This window comes from Microtus ochrogaster, chromosome 8 (assembly GCF_000317375.1).
Source record: "Microtus ochrogaster isolate Prairie Vole_2 chromosome 8, MicOch1.0, whole genome shotgun sequence".
Taxonomy (NCBI): domain Eukaryota; kingdom Metazoa; phylum Chordata; class Mammalia; order Rodentia; family Cricetidae; genus Microtus; species Microtus ochrogaster.
In genome coordinates this window covers 60,328,039-60,350,651 of record NC_022015.1, presented here as the reverse complement: position 1 = coordinate 60,350,651, position 22,613 = coordinate 60,328,039, and the positions used below count along the sequence as shown (strand labels likewise).

The window sequence follows — 22,613 nt, the reverse complement described above, 5'->3', positions numbered from 1 at the left end:
CATCCTGGATTCTATGGCTGCATCTGAGTATATTTTCAGATTCAGCTGCTCATCAAGTTGTATATTGTAGCAGTTGATCTTTTCTCTGATTGAGCTTGTTTTAAATCGGGCAATAAAGCAGCTTGTTTTCCTGATTTTACATGTATGTGTAGATGTGATTTCTCTGGAAATGCAGGATGTTCAGTAGGAGCAGCTGCAGCAGCTAGAGGGAAATTTGTATTTTTCAAGAAACCATCTTCCTGTGCAAAGATAAAAGGGTGGTGTAATGCATAGAGCTGAATTTAAAACCAACAGTGGAGATCCAGTGTGTCTTTAGGCAAGTGTGCGTCATTCAGATTTTCCATGTTATCCCATAGACGATTTCAATGAGAAATTTATGATGAGCAGGTTTTGTTTTATTAAAAGAAGTTGGCAAAATGACAATTTACTAATACAAATTAGCATTATTTGGATACCACTGAGTAGTATTTTCCCCCAAGTACATTCTATTATTGGCAATATGCCATGAAGGCTCTGGCTGTAAGGTACTCTAGAATGTCTAGCCAAGGCAGGTCCCAGATACAGCTACCCATGGCTTGCAGTGAATGATCTTTCTCCCAAAGTGCCACAGCAACAGATTTGTATTGGGGATCATTCAGGATGGCTCCTTCTTGGCCCCCAATGATTGATCTTAGAGAGCAGAACCTTCAACCGACAAGTACTGTCATGCTTCTCTTTCATGCTATCATGTAATTCCACAATGCAAAAAAAAAAAAAAAATGAGAGCCATGGAAACATAAGAGATTCTGTGCAAGCTAACCCCATAATAAAGAGCCTACAATGGAAAACGAGCAGCTAGGGCTCCATTAAGCAAAACAGATTTTACTATTATGTTTTGGCTTTGTAAGAAACGTATTTTTAAGGTAAACAAAGGAGCAGAAGAGCACATTTTTGTTAATATATGTTTTCGTAGAATTGTGAATAATTCTTGCCATTTTTAAATTTCGGAACATTTCAGCCTAGTATAATTCTGCTCATTGAATCTAATTGGGACTACAAATTTCCAAAGGTTAGCATATGGTAATCACACCATACCTAATCACATGAAATATTGAATTAGAATATTGGAAAAAATATTTTTTTTCTTTTAATCACTGCCTGACCCATTAGTTCCAGCCTCTTATTGGCTAGCTCTTACATATTGATCTAACCCATTTCTATTATTCTGTGTAGCCCACAAGCTGGCTTACCAGGAATGATCTTATCCTGCATCTGCCTGGCGTGGGAGAACCATGGCGACTCACTGACTCAGCTTCTTTCTCCCAGCATCCTGTTCTGTTTTCTCCGCCTATTTTGCTATATGGAAGAAATATTTTAAAGAACTAGTTTGTTTAAATGGATTTTATAGCTAATTATTTTTATGAGATAATTACTTTGCTTCATAAAGATCAGTGATCATATCCACGCTCTATAAAATGGTGTTCATCTTCACTAACTGTTATATACTCATGGTTGACAAATTTAGATAGGCATTATGCAATCTGAGTTAGTAAGAAAAAGTTGAATGTTGGGTGCAAAGTATAATCCTATCTGTTTCCAAGTCAAAATATCCCACACCGAGGGGAATAAGTGATGGTGTCGTTTTTCTTGAACATAAACTGAATCACACAAGGGTATGCCTATGTGCATGTATATGCATTTCACTTCATGGGGCCTACTTAAGGCATGGAAGTTGCCTGAAGACATGATACCTGAGCTTGGGGTATGATAAGTTGTCTCTGTATTTGCAGTTATAAAGGTTATGGGCATAAGTATGGGATATTGCTTATGAAGAACTATTTCTTTTAGCTGATGCATAAGAGCTGTAAGGTACAAATAATGGCTGTTTATAGCTTAGAACTGTTTGTCATGTCTCATTTCCTATCCAAGGAGACTGCACACATGACTGTGGGCTGTAAGCACCATTTTTTCTTTATGCTGAAACTAAATGTACAGACTGAACACTTTATAATTCTTACTAGAATTCACCATGGATATATGTATGAACAGTGACTACAGAATATAACACCAAAGACTAGCTTACTCTTTACATGTGAGACTTTAAAATATCCTTAAATATAATTATCTTCATAGGTCCAATACTTTCTCAGAATTCAGTATTATTTGATAGTCCTCTTCTTAACCAATATTTTGCCAGTGATGACTATTTAGTATAGTCCTATTTGAGTTCCAGACTAACACACCGTTCTGTTCATTTCAAAATCAAAGCATCTGCTTGTACATAACACTACACATCTGAGGAAAATGTCCTTCCTGTGTAATTAGCGTATCTATTCATACCTTTGTTGCTCTTACTTTTCAAGCCTTTGTCTGCCTTCCATAATTAAAAATGTTGATGGTTTCTCTGCCTTCCTCCTTAGACAGACTGAAAATGATCTATGCTTTTAGTGTGTTCATGATCTCAGAGTAGTGGCTCAATTCTAGGAGACAAGCAAAGGACCTTTGATGAACATGAGTTAATCTTCTTTCGTGAAAGCACTTTTTCAAATTTACCAGAACATGAGTAAATTCCATCAGCCTCCCCCAGATAGTGAAGGTGATCACAGATCTTTTCATATCAGAAATATTTTTAGACTTCTTAGTAAAGCTCCAGATTGGTATGAAATGCTCTAAAAGATATTTCATCATGGTGAGCCAACTGAAAGAAGCATTGTGGTAACTTGAAACAAGCTCTTTTTTATTTTCCCCTGAGGTTAAAGTTTTTTTTTTAACTTTTATTGATTCTTTGTGGATTTCACATCATGCATTCCGATCCCACTTCTAGCCCTGTCCCCACGTATCCACCCTCTACCGTTGCAACCTCCCCCACACCCAAAAAATCAATTAAAAGAAAAAGCAAAAAGCAAACCAAAGCGAGACAGAGGCAGAAAGAATGAGAGACAGAGAGAGAGAGAGAGAGAGAGAGAGAGAGAGAGAGAGAGAGAGAGAGAGAGAAAGAGAGAAGAATCTTGTCAAGGAAGCTGTAATGTGGCCAGTCGAGACACACAGTTTACCCTGTACTCCATTCATCTTTGTTTGTAAGTGTCCATTGTCAGAATAATTGGTCTGACGCAAGGTCTCTGGCTGCCACCAATAGTGGGCTCTCACTGGGGCTCCTCGTAGATGATCCCGTTGTCCTGTGTCATGGAGATCCTGCTGTTTTGGATCTGTAGGTTCATCCCCTTCACATGCTCCAACAGTTCATAGATTTAATGGATGTTCAGGTGAACCAACTCATAGCCCTGGTTTGGAGCCCTGGGGATAGCTGAGCTGTCCAACCCGCTGGCTTTCCCACATTGTCACAACCCAGGCTGGCTCACCCAATGCTGCCTGCAGCAAGGGGCGGAGCCAGTTCTCTTAGTCTCAGGTCCTCAGATCCAGGTCATCCACACTCAGACCATCAAGAAAGGCCAGCTGTACTAGTTTGCCCAGGAAAGATGCAGAACTTTCTTTTCCCATTGCTGTAGGGGGCAACCAAGGAGGTTAGGGGTGTCAGCTCTCCTGTTCTCATGCCCTCGGGCCTGATTCACTAGCACGCTGACAACAGGGTTAGCTCTACTGTGTTGCCCAGGCAAGGTATAGGGCCCATTCTCCTGTGTGCTGCAACTGGTCGGGCAGGGCTAATTCTCTCACTCTCATGACCCCGGGCCCAGCTCTCTTACCTCTTTTTTGTTTTGTTTTGTTTTAATCTTTCTTAGACAAACAATCAACTGCCCTTCTTCTAAGAGTACATAAATGTATATCACTAGTTGTTCTGATGACCCTGGGAGGGAGATCTAGGATTACCAGGAACAAATACTATTAGTCCTCAAAACCATAGTGATGTAGGAAGAAAAACGCAGTGGCATGGTACAGAAGATGCATATGTACAGTCTATTCCTGTCTTACAAGATAGCATCATTGATTTATCCTCAAGGAATAAAGGCAGAAAATGCATAAAATTAACATTATGTTGGAAACAAAAATCTAACAACTTTAAGAGTCTCAAGCAATCTTTGTTAGCTATGATATGAAATTGGCCACTGGGATTGTACCTGTCCAATTATAAGCACTACAGATGCCAGGGAATAAGAAAAGAATCAGTTGGTAAAGTTGGTTTATGCAACATATTGAATAATTAGTGTCTCTCATATTGTGCGGACTTTTCAGATTTGTCTAAGTGTTTGGCTTTGTCTGGAGAAAGGAGTTTTACTGTGCAGCTTTTAAAACCCACCAGAGGCAGGGGCCTCGCCTTGGCTGAATACCCTTGCCTAGTCATTCCCCACAGCTGTGTTTTACCATATCTCCCTAAGAATCACTCCCAGAGTGCTTGCAATTTACACTTACCCGGGGTTTCTTCCCTGATTTCTGTGTTCAAGGTTCTTCAAAATACCTAAATGAAAAAGATACTGATGCTGGGCTTCTAAAAACAGAGAGGAAATGTATTTGAGTCACGCAGAGGACAGGGTCCAGTGGTCGGTACTTAATGTATGCCTTTTCATGACATCTGTGTTGCGCTTTATTTTCCTTTCATTTCCCATGAACCGTTCACAGCTACCTAAGGATGTTCATGTGGCTTTTTGTTCCACCTCTCGTTCACAGAAACTGGGATGTTTTTTGCCTTAAAATACCAAATTAAGCAATGCTCCCCTTACATTGAGTTTGCTAACACATTCTTCAAATAGTGTTGCTCAAATCCTACTCCATAAAAATCGAAGACTGAAAGAATTCTTTGTCGGAAAGAGCCTCAATACCAGGTTAGGAAGATTCACTATAGGAAGTTATCTAAGGCATGTGCCTTTGTTGTCTGGGTAGATATTTTATGAGGCTGTTTGGACAAAATATCTCTCCAGATTATTTATAACAAGTATGTAAAAATCCCCTTGTAGTAAAACTGTTGAGGGCTAACACAACACAGCCCAAGCAGACTTAAAAAAAAAATTCAGACAAATTAATGACTTTGATAACATCTGGTAAAAACATTTTTCTGCCTTACTTAGAATGCTTTCAAGTTTAAAGCCCTAAGCTTTTTTATGCTATCACGAGAAGAGAAGCTGACTGATTAAGGTATTTTAGTGTCAGGGACATTTTATAAATAAACAAAAGGTTTGGATGTTTTGTTGTTTTATTTTTAACTTTTAAAGTAAATTTGAGTCTTTGTAAGGAAATGGCTTGTGCATTCCCTTGCATCTCTGTTTCAAACATTAATTACTCAGCATCAGTCAGAAAAATCTGCCAAATGTCAAAAAAAAGAAGAAAATGATGATGATGAAGATGATGAATGGAGAGAGAAAAGAAGAAAAGACTGTTTTTTTTTCCTCTGATAACTCTATATGCTGTGTATAAGTTGCCTGTGCCCAAAATGTTTTCTATGCACCATACGAACATAAAATGCCTTTTATTGGCAGCTTTTCTCGTTGCTACTGAGAAGGAATCATCAATGAGGTCCTTTAGTAGTTTCAGACCTTGGAGACATCTTAATATGACTGAAAAGAAATAAACAACCAGGTTCTCTTAGAGAATATCATTATAGGACATGGTAAAGCATCCTTTCTATGATAAGGATACATGGATGCAAATGAAGAAACATTGGCAGCGGCAGCGGTTGCTGTGCACGCTTCTTACCTGGCATCTTAATGAGTGCCAGCAGCTGCCCGCTTCCATGGCCCCCGTCCACAACAGGAGTAGGACAGGTGACCAGGTGACTGTGTTAATGAGCCGCTGGCCTCTGAGGGCAAATCTTTCACAATGCATGTTTTACTTTCTCTCCGTCTAATGAATGCTTCCTGAATCCTGAAGAGCTTGGGAGAACACAAAAAAGAGGTTGAAGGGGGACTAAAAAGCTGACCCTCCTAGAAAGGAATTATCTGTGTGTTCCCCAAAATTTTATCATTCAGGATAATGAAGCAAACAGTGCATCCTGAAGTAGATACGCCTGCCTAGTGAGCTCAGAGACAATGTTCTTACTGAATTATCATTACCTTATGAACTGAACAATACTATGATATTAACATACAGTGCCGTAATTCATGAGAAGTAAGTCTCTTTGATGAAGCAGCAATTCACTAGGTACCAATGACATCATGTAATAGAGTAGCTGCTCACCCAGATAGCCAAAGCTAGCCTTTACTCTCATTCTGTGATCTATATAGAGTTCAGGTGAATTTAAGGGTAGTGATTTTTCTCCTTAAATTTTAAAGTGACTGTTTACAATCAGAATCTGCTTACCATTTATATTCAACTACTTGCGATAAAACCATCATCTAATTTCCATGTTGATGAGGTATGGCTGACAATCATAGTTAACAATACTTCTAGAGAGAAAGTAACTAATTCCTTCTTACAACTAGATAAATTACTGCCCCTCCTTCCTTTAATTGCTCAGTCTCTAGCACGTTCAGTGTTCCTTCTCTTTCAAAACAAGTCAGGCTTTGCCTGACAGGCTATTACTTTTAAAGGATCACAGATAATTTAATACTAAGTCTAACCAATAGGCAAGGAAGGCTGTGTTTTTACTTTTTTCCCCCTAGAAATTTCTTTAATCCTGAAAGGTAATAGTTTTTCCATGTGGACCATGATATTAGAAGCCCCACAAACTGTGAAGCTTGGCTCCGCTTTGGCATCCTAATTCCTCGATTTACTTATTTACGAGGAGACTATATCTGGATTCACTCTGTAGATTGGGGGAAGAAAACAGACAAAAAAAAAGCGACAACAAAAATCAGTAGTATCATAGGCCAGGACTATATTTTCTGTCATTATTTTTGTGGACAAGTCTCCATCCCTGGGTTGGGCTTTCCAAATAAATGCTTAGATAATAGTGACAGATGAGGAACAGAAAACATTTGAGGACTTGGTGTTGCAGGAGGCTCAGATTTTGAAATGGGTGGCATTGCTACCCTACTGTGATGGGGAAGTGACTGATACGTGTTCTAGTTTAACAATTGTCCCATTCAACATAGCTGGAGAGAGGCTGGGAGACAGGGCTAGTTTTCTCTGCTGCTGCTGTCAGGTTTTGCATTTTGTCTCCACTCACTTAGGTTTCAAGGACAAGTGCGCCCGTTTGATTTCTGCCATTGCTCTCTACTTTCACACACAAAATAGAATGTTTACAATTTTAAGCATCTTGTCACCTGACCCATGTTGAATGCATCAGTTACCAGAGGATGAATGAAGTACCACAGGAGAGGATCCAAGCTGGAAGCCTCACAGCGGTGTAATGAGGCCCTGGAACCAGTTGCACAGCTGACTTTGCAATGCCGGGAATCGTTCTGAAAGCTTAATGAGATAAACCTTCATGGCTCAGTGTTTGAGACGTTGCTAAGTGGTTACATGTTTCATTTATGAAATCTATTAGCTGTATTTCTTCTAGGTTGGGATTTGGAAAATTTGAAGAGCACTCCAACAACAAGAATAGCATGGGAAATTGTTTTTCGTGGTCTAGCAAAGTGTAAGGAGATTCTTAGTGGTGACCAAAGCACCTTCACAGTCCTCGTTTCCTCTGATGAGTGGAAGAAGGGAAACTCAGTACTGGAGCAGTGTGTCTGAAAATGTGCTCTGTATTAACCGGATGTGTTTCTATGTACAGTTGTAGCTTGGTAACCATGGGAGTCATTTACCGTCTATGAAAGGTGCATACAACTTAGACAGACTCTCCCATGTGTTTCTAAGTATTTTTAGATTACATGTACTTAATACAATGTAAATTCTATGTAAATAGTTGTTAAGCAGTATTGTTTGGGGGATGATAAGAAAAGAAAGCTCTCTGTGTATGTGTGTGTTCAGTACAAACACTATTTCTTTAAGTCTTTTCTCGCTGCAGTTGGTTAGATCTGCAGATACAGAGAACTGACTGTGATCATAATAGTGTGTGTAATTTACAACCCATCATCCCATGCATTATGTAACACAGTCCCCAAAATAGCCCGATGCTGGTACGAGAGACTGTCCCTGATTGTCCAGGGGAGAAGAAACACAAGCCACATCAGGATTTCCATTCATGTGTTTCTCTGGTAGACTTTGATGTAAATTTTGATAATAGTCTTTCACATAGTAATTATTATATGTATTCACTAATATATTTATATATAATATAATAGCACTTATTATAAATATCACCTTTCCCTCTTCCCACATATATGAATGCTTAATGAACTTAATAAGCCTATCATCTAAACCTAAAGTCTGAACTGTTCCTTTGATGTTTATCAAAGAGTGGTACGTGAAGCAATAAGATCAGCATCCCCTGGGTACTTCAGTGGCAACCCTAACCCATTGTATAATAAGCATTCCAGATGTTGATCCTACATTTAAGGACCAGTAACAAGCAACCCCAGAATTACTGAAAGAATTAACCTATGCATATGCATAGCCTCACATATATCAAATTTTCCATGTTGGAATATTTAAAGTAGAACATTAAGCACTCTGATAAGTAGCATGATTTTGGCACTCGAGGGCTATGTTTTCTTTGCTGTTGAACAGAGACAATCAAGGAAAAATGAACTTTCCTCCTTAAAACTGAGCTGTCTTTGCAGAGTTCTCCAGTGGTGTGAAGATGTTATTTTGAATAATTTTAAGAAGTTAAACTAAAAGAACAGGTTGAGGGGAAGGAAAAAATTAAAAAATCATGCGTGGTGGGGCCATGTTCTCAACACAGACCACTGTTTGATTTATTGGGTTTGATAGCTAGACTGTTAGGAGGAAAACAACAAAGAAAGAGTTTAATTTGATTTCTTTTTCATTTGTTTTCACAACCATTGCAGCTTGATTAAACACTAACAAATGTGGATGGCCATGTCTCGAAAAATAGTTGATAACTGGTTGATGTGTGGGTTTCTGGGCTAAATCCCATGAACTGTGAAAGCTCTTCTTCTAAATATCTGTTGGGTTTTACAAACATAGTTCCTAGTGAGCTCTAGAGAGCCATAGATGCACTGCTTATGGCCATTACAGGGTAGAAAGACCCTCATGTTTCACAATCATTGAAGAACCAGAAGATCCCTTGGAATTGAGACTCTCTGAGTCTCTTAGAGACCAGAGACCTAGAATGTTGATATATACAGACAAGAAAGAAAGCCCGCTGGTGTCTGTAGCCACATGTAGCCATTAATAATTGGGCTGCACTCACAGAAATCCCATTGAAATCAGGAACAAGACAAGGTTGTCTGCTCTCTCCATATCTATTCAATATAGTTCTTGAGGTCCTATCTAGAGCAATAGGACAACAAAAGGAGATCAAGGGGATACAAATCGGAAAAGAAGAAGTCAGACTCTCACTATTTGATGATGATATGATAGTTTACATAAGTGACCCCAAAAAGTCTACCAAGGAACTTCTACAACTCATAAACACTTTCAGTAATGTAGCAGGATACAAGATTAACTCAAAAAAATCAGTATCCCTCCAGTACACAGATAATAAATGTGCTCAGAAAGAAGTCAGAGAAATATCACCCTTCACAATAGCCACAAATAGCATGAAATATCTTGGAGTAACTTTAACAAACAAGTGGAAGACTTGTATATCAAGAAATTTAAATCTTTGGTGAAAGAAAATGAAGAAGACACCAGAAAGTGGAAAGATCTCCCATGCTCTGGGGTAGGAAGAATTAACATAGTAAAAATGGTGATCTTACCAAAAGCAATCTACAGATTCACCGCAATGCCCATCAAAATCCCAGCAAAATTCTTCACAGATCTCAAAAGAATGGTACTCAACTTCATATGGAAAAGCAAAAAACCCAGGATAACCAAAAACAATCCTGTACAATAAAAGAACTTCCGGAGGCATCACAATCCCTGACTTCAAACTCTACTACAGAGCTACAGTACTGAAAACAGCCTGGTATTGGCATAAAAACAGACAGGAGGACAAATGGAACTGAATAGAAGACCCGGATAATAATCCACACACCTATGAACACCTGATGTTCTTTGACAAAGAAGCAAAAGATATAAAATGGAAAAAAGAAAGCATATTTAACAAATGATGCTTGCATAACTGGATATCAACATGTAGAAGAATGAAAATAGACCCATATCTATCACCATGCACAAAACTCAAGTCCAAATGGATCAAAGACCTCAACATAAAGCCAACCACACTGAACCTTATAGAATAGAAAGTGGGAAGTACACTTGAACACATTGGCACAGGAGACCACTTTCTAAATATAACCCCAGAAGCACAGACTCTGAGGGAAACAATTAAAAAATGGGACCTCCTGAACTGGAGAAGCTTCTGTAAAGCAAAAGACATGGTCAACAAGACGAAACAACAGCCTACAGAATGGGAAAAGATCTTCACCAACCCCACATCAGACAGAGGTCTGATCTCCAAAATATACAAAGAACTCAAGAAATTGGTCATCAAAAGAACAAATAATCCGATAAAAAAGTGGAGTACAGACCTAAACAGAGAACTCTTAACAGAGGAATCTAAAATGGCTGAAAGACACTTAAGAAAATGCTCAACATCCTTAGTCATCAGAGGAATGCAAATCAAAACAACTCAGAGATTCTATTTCACATCTGTAAAAATGACCAAGATCAAAAACACTGATGATAACTTATGCTGGAGAGGATGTTGGGTAAAGGGAACACTCCTGCATTGCTGGTGGGACTGCAAACTGGTACAGCCCCTTTGGATATCAGTGTGACGATTTCTCAGAAAATTAGGAAACAACCTTCCTCAAGACTCAGTAAATACCACTTTTGGGTATCTATCCAAAGGATGCTCAATCATGCCACAAGGCCATGTGCTCAACTATGTTCATAGCAGCATTGTTTGCCATAGTCAGAACCAGGAAACAACCTAAATGCCCCTCAACCAAAGAATGGATAAGGAAAATGTGATACATTTACACAATGGAGTACTACACAGCATAAAAAAATATAAGAACATCTTGACATTTGTAGGCAAATGGATGGAACTGGAAACCATCATTTTGAGTGAGGTAACCAAGATCCAGAAAGATAATTATCATATGTACTCACTCATACGTGGTTTTTAAACATAAAGCAAAGAAAAACAGCTCAGAAATCACAATCCCAGAGAACCTAGACAACAATGAAGACTTTAAGAGAGACTTACATGGATATGATGTACATGGGAAGTAGAAAAAGACAAGATCTCCTGAGTAAATTGAGAGCATGGGGACCTTGAGAGAGGGTTGGAGAAGAGAGGAAAGGCAGGGAGAAGAGTCGAGAAAAATGTAGAGCTCAATAAAAATCAATAAAAAAAAAGAAAAAGAAAAGAATTGGGTTTAATTATTATTCAGAATGACATGGGACTGTATACAGTCCAAACTCAGGTGACCTTGCCCTTGTGACTGGTCACAGCTTGAACTCAAGTGAACTTTGCTCACATGACCTTACATAGCCCTCAGAATGCCCTCATAATATAAATTGGCTGGTGCCCTGGATAAAATTGGCAATTGTCCAACAAGGAGACAAATGAATGAATAAAATAAAACCTACACAGGTGATAGTTTTTTAACATAATTAGTTTTATTAACTCTCTGAGAATTTCATACACATATACATTTATCTTCCTGTGTCCTCCAGATCCCTCCTGCCTTCTCTTGGGCTTTTTATGTGAATGTGACAATAGAACCTAGAAAGTGAGTGGTGAGTTATCAGCAGGCAGAGAGAAAAGAAGAAAAATAAATAAATAAATGCCCATGGGATTGCTGAATACATCCTCTGAGGTTGAATCTTCTTTATTGGTTATGTTCTTATAAGACAGTTGGCCCACTAGTAAACACACACTTTCTGTCCCACTCCTAATAGGACAATAGTTTAAAGTATCATTGTCTCCAGCCCTTCAGTGGGATCAGATAACACTGTTGACATCTTCCCCACAGCTTTCTGTTTATTTCATTTCCAGACTAAATTGTTGTGGAGTGATTCTGTATAGGAAACCGATGAGAAGAGTCTCTGGGGCTGGCAAGATGGCTCAGCAGGTTAAGACACATGCTGCTAAACTTCATGACCTGAGTTCAATTCACTGGACCAACACAGTAAAAGAAAAGCACCAACTCCTAAAAGTTTTCCTCTGATCTTCACACATGAACACATACATATAAACGTTGTGTGTGCATGCACGCATGAGTGCTGACACACACACACATACGCACACAGAGAGAGGGAGGGAGAGAGAGACCTACAGAATCCCGAAAAATGATTCTATTTAAACCCTCAGTCTTTCTTATCACTCTTGCTTCAGGATGAAGTACTTCACTGGAACTTTGGTGGTCAGATAGGTAAGATTATTAAGACCACTGTTCTACCTGAATCCAAGGTGACTGCGTATGTGAGCAATGGCAATTTCCTATCGTCCTCCTGCTGTGTAGACGCTAACCTTTGAAACAGTAAGCACCCGCTTTATTTCTGTGTCGAGTGTTAAATGAAAGCCTGTGATGGACTGGGTGCCGAAGCTCAGGTGTGATGCTCCTGGATATGTTGGTGTGGTTGTTGCTATCATTGCCCCAGTGCCTTACATAAAAAAAAAAAAAAAAAAAAAAAAAAAAAAAGAGATCTGATGTGAGTCAGGGCCACCATTTGCAGAATCTGAAAGGTGCTAATGAGGAACTAGGGTACAGCTGAAAAGCCCAAAGTGGACAAGCGCAAGAAAGAGGAAGTAGGTTGCAGCCTGGGTTCTCTGCAAAGATGCCAGACCCAGAGCTAACCCTCCTTTTGTAATAATTTTTATCTGGAGAGATTGTTCTGAAGTATACCATGAGCGAATTAGTATAGGAAACACTAACATCAGAGCCACACTACAGATAAAGGCATAGGATGGGAAGCAGCAAGGAGATTACACCGCCTGGAAAGTCCACTCCAGTCCTTCTGCTTGAAGACAGGACATTGGTCTGTAAAGAGGGGAAGGTCGTTCATCTCCATCTGGTAGTGCTGGTGTCTTCATTTTTTGTCCCCTGTGTGTACCATTTGTTTTATATCCAAAACAGCTTAAACTACAGAAATTTTCATGTATTGGCTTTTCTCTGATAGTTACTTGTATAACTGGAACAGGACTTTAAAATGCATCACATAATTTTCTGGTCACAAAAGTAATGTTTTAATAAAATATGTACATGTTAAACTTTAAAAATCACTTATTCCCTACTACTGAGGAAAGAAATTTAATGTTGGAACATTATATATTTTCTCTGGACCATATCAGAAGGCAAGGTCACCCTTCACTGCTGGTTAATGGCCTTGCTAATTCTGATCTTTGGGCCCCTTTGTTTATGGTGTTATGTGTTTCTTTCTATTCCTAAGGAATTACTTTCGATCTAGATAGCGGATTTTGTTTTGAATTTCTTCTTAAGCTTTCTAATTATATGGCACTATTAATTTCTTGTCTTCTAACTTGCTCTTCTGTTTTCATTATGAACAAATGGCTCCCGCACTGCTCCGAGTGCACATATTCTCCTCAGTCCGTGTGACGAGATGGCTTAAATTGGAAGATTAATACTTGCTATTCATGTTTCATGGGGAGAATGAATTAGGCGCTCTTACGAATGCCCTTTCTGAATGCAGCTGAAGAGAGTAGGATGGAAAATAGTGGTGAGAGAATCCACGCTAGTAGAAGATGAGTTTGCCAATATCTTCCTCGTGGTCAGCAAGACCGATCTTTGGAGCCATTATAACATTCTCCACATTTCGTTGTCTTTGCTTTCGGCTGTTCTGGTCTAAAATTTAAGCGTTGACTAAGTTGCATCGCCACTGGCTTCAATTTATGTAATAATCATGTTGAATGATTTTAATTGCTCAGCAGAGCTGTATACAAAAAAAGTAGCCTTGAATGTTGGCAGGCTTGAGTCATTTACAATCATGTCCCTGTCTCTGAAATCCCAGCACACTAGCTAAGCAGACTTTAGCTTTATCTTCAAAACTCTCACTGCAGCTTCAAGAGCAAGTGTGCTCTACTGCTTATATGAACTGGCCCTCAATTGTTATTAATATTAATGTTACTCCATTATCCACCCACAAAGGTGAATAAAACTACAGTGTAAGAAATCAGTTTTCTGGTGAAAACTATCTTTTTCAATGGTGTTCTGCAAAATTAACTATTTCATCACCACTTAGAGACTCCCTATGCTCCTTTTACCAATAAGAATTGTATTTCCCTTGAGTTCTTTAAATGAATATGCATGCTTAACTTAATAGCTTGGATTTGCAATCAAACATTGATTCTTAGAATGTTCCAAAAAGCCTTTCAAAGATCTTCAAGTACTTTGTTTGGAAATAGGCTGATATTATATCTAAAATCAATCTTGTGTGACTTAGAAAAGCGAAATAGGTTACCATGTGACCAGTGGCTAGTGCTTTTAAAATGCTGATAGTATTTAGAACCCCATCCCCAACGTTTTGTTTTTCAAAACATATCTTTAGAACAGTGACATTACTGAAAGAAAGATATTGGTAAGAGTCACTGATAATATAGATTTTGTGACATTTTTCGGTTTAAGTCCTCCCCATTAGCTGTGGCTGAGGCCATGGAGTTTATAATCAGGTCAACAGTCTAAAGAATAAGCTAAAGGCAAGAACCAGAAGGCATATTATAAATATAAACAAAATATTAGTTTTGTTGAAGGAAATAATTTTTAAATCTTAATAATTTGATTTGATCATCTTAAAGGCTTCAACTGAGTGTCTCAAATTTTTGAAAAACATTCCTAAGAATATGAAAGGCTTGAACAGAGGGAGAAAATCACAGAACACCATTATAAGTGAATGCCTATGCATATAAACTCAATCAAGATAGGACAGAGACACATATGTCTGATGTATAGATAGGGTATGTGAGTCTCAAAGTCAGTAGAAATACTCTACCTGTGAAGAAAGTCAATTTCAGTAAAAGGAATGTTACAGAGACTAAACTAAAATAAGAAAACCTATAGTATTTATAGATTTTTAAGTCTATTTTACTGTTCAGAATATTATTTTAAATATGGGTTAATTTGAAAATTTCTTATTAACTATGTATGGATTTGTTTGAAATAATAATAAAACAAATCTTGGTAACTGATTGCTGTCATTGTATCAGTACTTATTTTTACTCCCCTTATGAGGAATCATAGAAGCCTCAGAACTCACTTATAGTATTGATAGGAGTTACTGCTAATACTGAAAAATTTATAACATGCTGATCATACTTCTTAACATTTATGGCCATGACAGATCACATATAGAATACTATATTAGTTACTTCCCTGTTTCTGTAATAAAATACTAAGAGCCAAAGTAACTTAAGGAAGAAATGGTCTTATTTTGTTTGGGCTTCCGGAGAAACAAAGTCCATCCTTGCAGGAAAGACATGTCATGGAGGCAGGGACAAGAAGCTGGTGGTCACTTTCATTCACATACAGGAAGCAGACAGAGAACCCAGGAAGAAGGACAAAGCCATAAACCCTCAAAACCCAGTGACTACTTCTAGGAAAGCTCCACCTCCTAGAGGTTCCATTACCTTCCCAAACAGTGCCACCAACTGGGGACCAAGTGCTCAAACACATGAGTTCATGGGGGCTGGTTCTCATTCAAGTCACAAAACAATGCCATAATATCCCAGTCCATGTCTGTGAGAGTCTGTATTATTTAGATGCATGTGAGAACATTCTGTGGTGTTTTGGAACCACAGAATCACCCGGCACATTTCTCAAATGTGTCCTATCTCCAAATAGACCAGAAGTTAGCTCTTCTAGGTTGATAGTATTTCAACTCTAGCAAGCTATTTGACCTCACTTGAGCTCCACTGACCTCAGTAGTGAAGGAAAGACAATAAAGTACATTCATAAGTTATGGTGAAATTTAAATAAGGTAACATACATCAAGACTTAAGTGTTATGTGTTCCAAATAAGAGCATAATGTGATCATTCTGGGGGCATCCAGGTCTACTATGACTGAACTATCATCTAACTTCAGAAGCAGATTTCCAAGATTCCCTGAACTTTCTACTTTGGTGCCTTGATGTGAGGTATTTTTTTCCATTTAATTTCCTTGTCGTGTTACCCTGTCTTTCTCCACAATCCCCGCCTACTGAAATAATGCCTATTTGAATTGCACTTCACACTTTACTTCCTTTCTAATCATTTTATGGTTTAAATTTGTTTCAATCAAACTTATGTCTGACATCTGCTATCTATGAGTCCTCATCAGAGAACTGTTTGTACATGGTGCCCTTGTGGGTTGATCCCAAAGAGTTTGGAATATGCTCTGTAATGTTGTAGCAGCAGAGGGCTGTCACATGTGACTGTAAGGTCCATGCGCTTACCTTGTGCATAATATCGTCGTCATATTTTTCCTAACTTGCAGAAATATTGCTGTTTTTCCATCAATTATTTCCCAAGTTTTATCAGATACTGCTGGGTGTTTTAAAGATACTGATAATTAGCACTGATTAGAAAAGAGACATGTGCACTAATAACCTTAAGTAAGTGGGTACAAAATCAAAAGTGTTGCGGTTAGGGCAATAGACCCTAATGATACTCAATGCTATTTAGAATAAGTAGCCAGTTATGGTGGCTCTCCCTTCTGATCCCAGTACTCAAGAAACTGAAGCAGGAAGATTCCTAACCATTTGAGGCCAGCCTGGGCTGCACTGTGAGACTCTATCTCAGTTTAAAAGGAACAACCAACATGCCAACAACAAAATAGGGACAGTATTTGCTTAGACAAACAGAAAAGCTCACTTTTCAATCAAAGTTTATATTTAAATGACTCCCTGCTACTAAGGCTCCTTTTAAGCCACACCACTAAATGCTAATTGCCTTTTATTTTTATTTCTTAATAAAGAGCATATAATATCCTGATTGTCCTCTTAGCATTATTGGTTGGAATAGTGTCGTTTAAACATTTCCTTTCAAGTTAGAAATGGTGCAGAAATTGGAATTCTTCACGGAACTGGTGGCCATCAGGAGCCCTGCCTTGGAAGAGTCTTGTTTAGAATACCAAATCTCTGCCTGGAGATGGTTACATGGGGTTCATTTGCAATAAGCGGCTGTGTAGCAGCTCTTGGAAGTAATTAGATTGCTCCATAGCTAGTTTCACAAGCCTTGCTCAGTGTATGGATTCTTAAATAAACAGCAAGAAAATTATATTACAAAGAAATGACAGCCCACATACAAGTTCTCTAGCATAATAAAAACTGATTAAAGATGTTCAAGTAGGGCAAGGTCCTTTAGCATCTACCTACAAGGCTCTCCTACATTTTCTTGTTGTTGCTAAATAAACATCAGAAGATTTCGATTACACTGCTTGCTTTGATATTATGTTTCAGACATCAATCAAGCTCTCAAAGAGTATCCTGGAAGCAAAGAGGCATTGGGATATATTTTATTTTTCTTTTGAAATTCACTGGAGCTGTTATAAGGTCACACTTTCTTGTGCCTAAAAGAGTGGAGCAGACACCATTGGTGTCAGGTTACACCCCAAGGAGCTATAATGTGGCTGCTTGCTGGCAGCCACAACTCCCACCCTTAGCAGCTATTCCCACTTGTTATTAATACCGTGTAGGACACAGGCTTTTCCCAGCAAGGCTCCTTTCAGCTCCTGTTCTCATTATTACAGGGAGTGTTTATTCATCTCTCCGTTTTGTGAATATGTTAGTCACCCTTATTTGTTAGCTTAACACTCCAGTTTCCTGACTACCTCCTCATATGCCTGCCTCCCTTGTTTTTGGTTTCGTTTTAATTCACTAGTGCGCCACTTAAAAGCACATGACTTGTGGAAGGGATATTTGAAGTCTACCCTCTGACTGAATTGTATGTGTGCGATTCAGTTTTGCCTATGATGTTTTCAAACCAGTCTCCAGGATGTAGTCATCTTGTCTCAAGGGAGCTTTGCATCCTTTGTTGAATCCTGCATCTGTAAACCTGGAACTGTTTCTGAATTTGAGCAATTTCGAGCCACCCTGTCAGGAGTTTTGTCAGGGAGCAAGATGGATCCTTGGAGGTCATAGGAGGGTTTACAGCATCCATGGAGGTGATGGGGTCACACTGGAAACACGCATGCTCAGAATGCACAGCGTTTGTATCAGATTGCCATCATTAAAGTGGCTTGGAAGCCCATAGTGTGCTCTGCTAGAAGCTCGGTGTAGATATATTTCCATTCTCTATGGCTTTCAATGATGACACATGGAAGTCCCTTGGTGTTTTTTTAATAACCCCCAAACTGAAATACTGTCCAGGGAAAAGAAAGATCTACTCTCTAATTCTAGCATCTATTCTTTAAGACAACTTAAACTTTAGTATTTCAAATGGATGCTGATTAAAGAAATGTTGAGCTTAGTGTAGTTTGATATCGTGAATAACTCACAGCACATTAGCTTAAAATAATGACTTTCTAAATCATTTCCTCAGTTATCCAGCAGTCACGAGATTGGCATCCTGTAGTTATTTTTCTCTGTGCGGTATTGTTTTTCAGGGGGCACTCTCTCTTTAAATTCTGATTAATATTCAGATCACTGCCAAGCCTTTCAGTCTTTCCACATTTGTTCAAGGACATCATTAGATCCTGAGAGGGTGTTGGAGAGCATTTGCTGAACGCGAAAACACATGCATCAGTAACTTGATTTAGAAGGTTGGAAGGGCAGTAGCAAAATTTAGAACTGAAGGTTGGTGAACTTTAGGGGCAGGGAATATAACTCAGTGGTGGAAAGCTTGCCTGTATGTCATGTACAATCCTCTAGATTTGATCCCCAGCACCAAAAAACAAAAGTTGATGAATTTTATCATCTTAATCACTAATACAAGCTCAAGACATTTTAAATGTTTTATAGTATTAAATACTTGAATTTCTAAACTTAAAAGTTCTACATCCTAGAACTTTAAAAATAAAAATGCATTTTTAAATACATACTTTAATCTGAAGTCATTCTGTCACAAGAAAGTATAGATTTTGAGTTTATAATGTTTGAGAAGAAGATACTTTCGGTGTTTTCTATTTATTGCCTTATATACATAACTTAAAGTAGGATCATAGTATGCAGCTATGAACTCCAGAGTTAATAAAATAAATATCAATTTTAAATAACAACTGGTTGGAGGCAAGGAGACAAACTATATAAAGGAACTAGTGATCAATCTGTAATTTTGGGCATTTTGGGACTCTCATCAATGCCTCTCTCACTTGTTCCCATCTATGTCCAATCCCTCAAGCCTGAATCCGGACGTAGGATCTTGCTTTTCATAGACAGAATATAGGAAATATGAAGAAAGAACCAGATTGCTGCAAATTCTTGAACTAATTAAAAGAAACCTAAAGAGAATGTCTCAACAATGGGGAAAAGCTAGGCTAAAGCTGGCTGGACATTCGATTCTGTGATTTCTTAGCATGTAAAAGCACTACAACTGCAAATGAATTAGAAAGCATCATGCACTTAGCATGTATATTTAATCAAAAAGTAATTGGAGTTATTTTTAGATGCATGCTTCTAATACTTGATAATGAAACTCAGACACCTCGGTTTTTCCTAACATAAAAATATAGCTGTCGAAATTGACAACTTTCTTTGTAATTCAACTACATTTACTCAATGTTTGTTTTGAGCTAGTTTTTGACACCACTTTGCTATAAGGCTAAAGTAAGATGGTTTTAATCAATGGAGAGAATGAGCAAGTGTTCATCTAATTTGAATTCTCCATAACATGAATAATGGATGCAAAATCAGCTATGCTTAACTTACTGCTCTATGACACAGCCTAACCTAAGTGTAGAAAATACTGACAGTAGCATGGGTCTCTAAGAATTGCTTCTCATAGCTACGATCCTTTTTCAGTATAGAGAGGTTAAGCTTTTCATGTAATATTTGAACAAAGCAATCCCCTAGATGTAATTTGGTCATCACAGAATTCAAAGTGGACTAAAAAGCTTAATTCTTAACAATTGCCCTTTAAGAGCTTTTTGGTACATGCAAAATCAATGTAACAGTCGAAAGACATTTTAATAAAAAGTTCTTAGCATTGGAAGTGTGAAAAACTCATTACATTTCAGGAATTAGATTTTCTTTCTGAATATAATTGGAGTGGAAGTATTTTATTTGGCTGTTGACAGCCCTGTAAAGCAGACATGTAGACGTTGACATCTGTATTTACAGCTAGGATGGTTTCCCAGGCCTTCACCTTGGGATGAAATGTAATCAGGTTTTGATGTGTTTAACAAGGATCCTAATCTTTGGATCTTTTGTCCAGTACCATGCAGACTATGATGGGATAAAAGCTATGTGGCACTAAAATTTTAAATGCACACACATATTACCTTGGTAAACTCGAAAACAAAAATTTTTGCTTGGGAGCCAAACAAAGGCTGTTCTATAGCTTAGACTGACTCTATGTGTTCACATTTTCTCTGGTTATTCTGGGGATTCTGGCTCATTCTTCTATATCTCCCTTTTTCTCTTGACTAGGCCATGAGTGGAATGAAATCCTTTCAGATTATTATTTCTCTGTGGGTCCTTTCTTTCCAAATATTTTCATTAACTACTAAAAGAAAGTGGGGGTAAAAAATACCTGCCATAATCAAGATGTCAAGATACTAGATAGGGAGTTATCTAAATTCACTGAAAAAAAAAATGAATGCCTTCCTATCATGTGTTGGGCATTCTGGTAGGCACCAAGTATACAAAGATAAAAATGACCTAGTATACTTTACCGTAGAGCATAAGTAACATAATAATGTCTACAGGATGTGAGGAGGGCATGCTGGGAAAGAGGACAACATGCAATCTCAGGCTGAGGTGACAGGCATGAACAGGAGAAGGATTGGCCTGAGTAGGAACATAGAAACAGAAAGAACTTGATGAAGTTTGAGCTTTGAAGGCTACTGTGTTGAACGATGATACACTGGTTTTCATAGGATGTTCCCTGGCTAGAAGCATCAGTGTTCCCTGGAATTTATTAGACCTGCAAATTCTAGACCACACACACTGGTTCAGAATTTGCAGTTAAAGCAGCTTTCTAGGCACCGTTGGGATCACTGAGCATAGAAATCACTATGTTCTGTTATACTGAGCCTATGGACTTAAACTTCGTTATTATTTAGTAGATCTTTAGTAGGAATAGGGCATTTGTTTTATTTATTTATCAATAGCTCTATCCTCAGTAGCTTGAGACTAAATTATCAAGCATGTAATAAAGATCCAACTACGGAGCGAGGGTCAGAAATGTAATTGGATGTGTATACTAGGATGTTACAATTCAAGTCAAGAGGACCAGGATGGAATGATGCATCACACCGAATAAAGAGCAGTATTGTCTGTCGGTCAGCATTATGCCTCTTACCCACTTCTGGATCTGTTCTTAGGGCTAATTGCTGGTGTCTTTTCTGCAAAGCATAACCAGAATGGAAGTTTTTCTCTCTAACTAGTTATCAGTCTCATTTCTGGACAAGATAAAGTCATCCACTAGGCTTCTGTCTCTGGTATCCAGACAGATTACATCAGCATATTTTCCCTGGCCTTGAGCCAGCATTCCCATTAGAATTTCTGATTCATTTCAACAGAATTACAATTACAGCAGGGAGGATTGTCCTCGTGGTGAAAATAATAATTTTATTATTCCTCCTGCTCTAAAATAAAAACAAACATGAAATTGTTTAGCAACCATTCCAATGGCTTTACAATTTGTGTCCTTGTACAAAAGCTGTTTGGTTCACTGCCTTTACTGAAATGCCTTTGGCTTGTAGGACAGCAGCATACTGAGTGTGAGCTAGCTGGTGCCTGGTTTAAATGTACACCACTAAATTAAGATCGTGATGATGAATCACTGTGTCCCAGTATTTATCCAGCCCTTTGTGTCAAACGCTGTGCCCAGAATCCAATAAACATTAGCATGTTACCTTGGAAGTCAGTGTAGGAGACATACTCATTTTCATTCTTTTTTCCAATGATGAATTTGAGGACTCTTGGGCTAACTCGACTAATAGGCAGCTGTGGCTGGTCCAGCTTCAGAAGAGTCCGACAGCCAGGGGAAAACAGTGTCCATTTCTCATAGCACATGCTGAAAACCAATTTTCAAGTTCTGTTACATGCATGTGGAGAGACACAAATGCTAATCCAGTCTTGGTTGAAAGAGTAAGCACACTATGTACATACCCAGGGACAAATCTCTTATCACCTGAGTCAGAAAACCTACTTCTAGGGTTTCTAGGAACTTAGTCTAGAGACATAATCAAATACAATAAAGGACTATGTGTGTGGATGTTTTTCATAAATATTTGAGTGAAAAACTATGAGATACAGGGGATGGGGGGGGGTGACTCAGTTGGTAAAACACTTGGCCACACGAGGAGGAAAACGTGACTTCAGCATTCACTTAGAAAAAGATCAGCACAGCAGTGTGTTTCTATCACCCCAGAGCAGGACAGAAAGAGAGAGGTGGATTTCTTAATAGCCAGTCTGTCCGAGTAGATGACCTTCAGGTTCAGTGAGAGACCCTGTCTCAAAATACAAGATGGGGAATGAATAAGGAAAAACCTCAGTGTCAACACATGGCTTCTACGTGCACCCTGCATGCACAGGTGTGCACACATACCCCCACAAAATCATGTGAAACACATTTGTGTTTGTATATAATTTCCTTTTAAGTTTTTGTTTCATTTACTCTCTCTCTTT

At 38.4% G+C, this 22,613-nt stretch overlaps 1 protein-coding gene across 2 annotated transcripts in view; it reads left to right on the top strand.

Annotated features, from left to right (window-relative positions):
* Positions 1-22,613, top strand: part of Prkg1 (protein kinase cGMP-dependent 1) — a 1,110,226-nt gene that overhangs the window by 439,599 nt on the left and 648,014 nt on the right. The window lies entirely within an intron of this gene.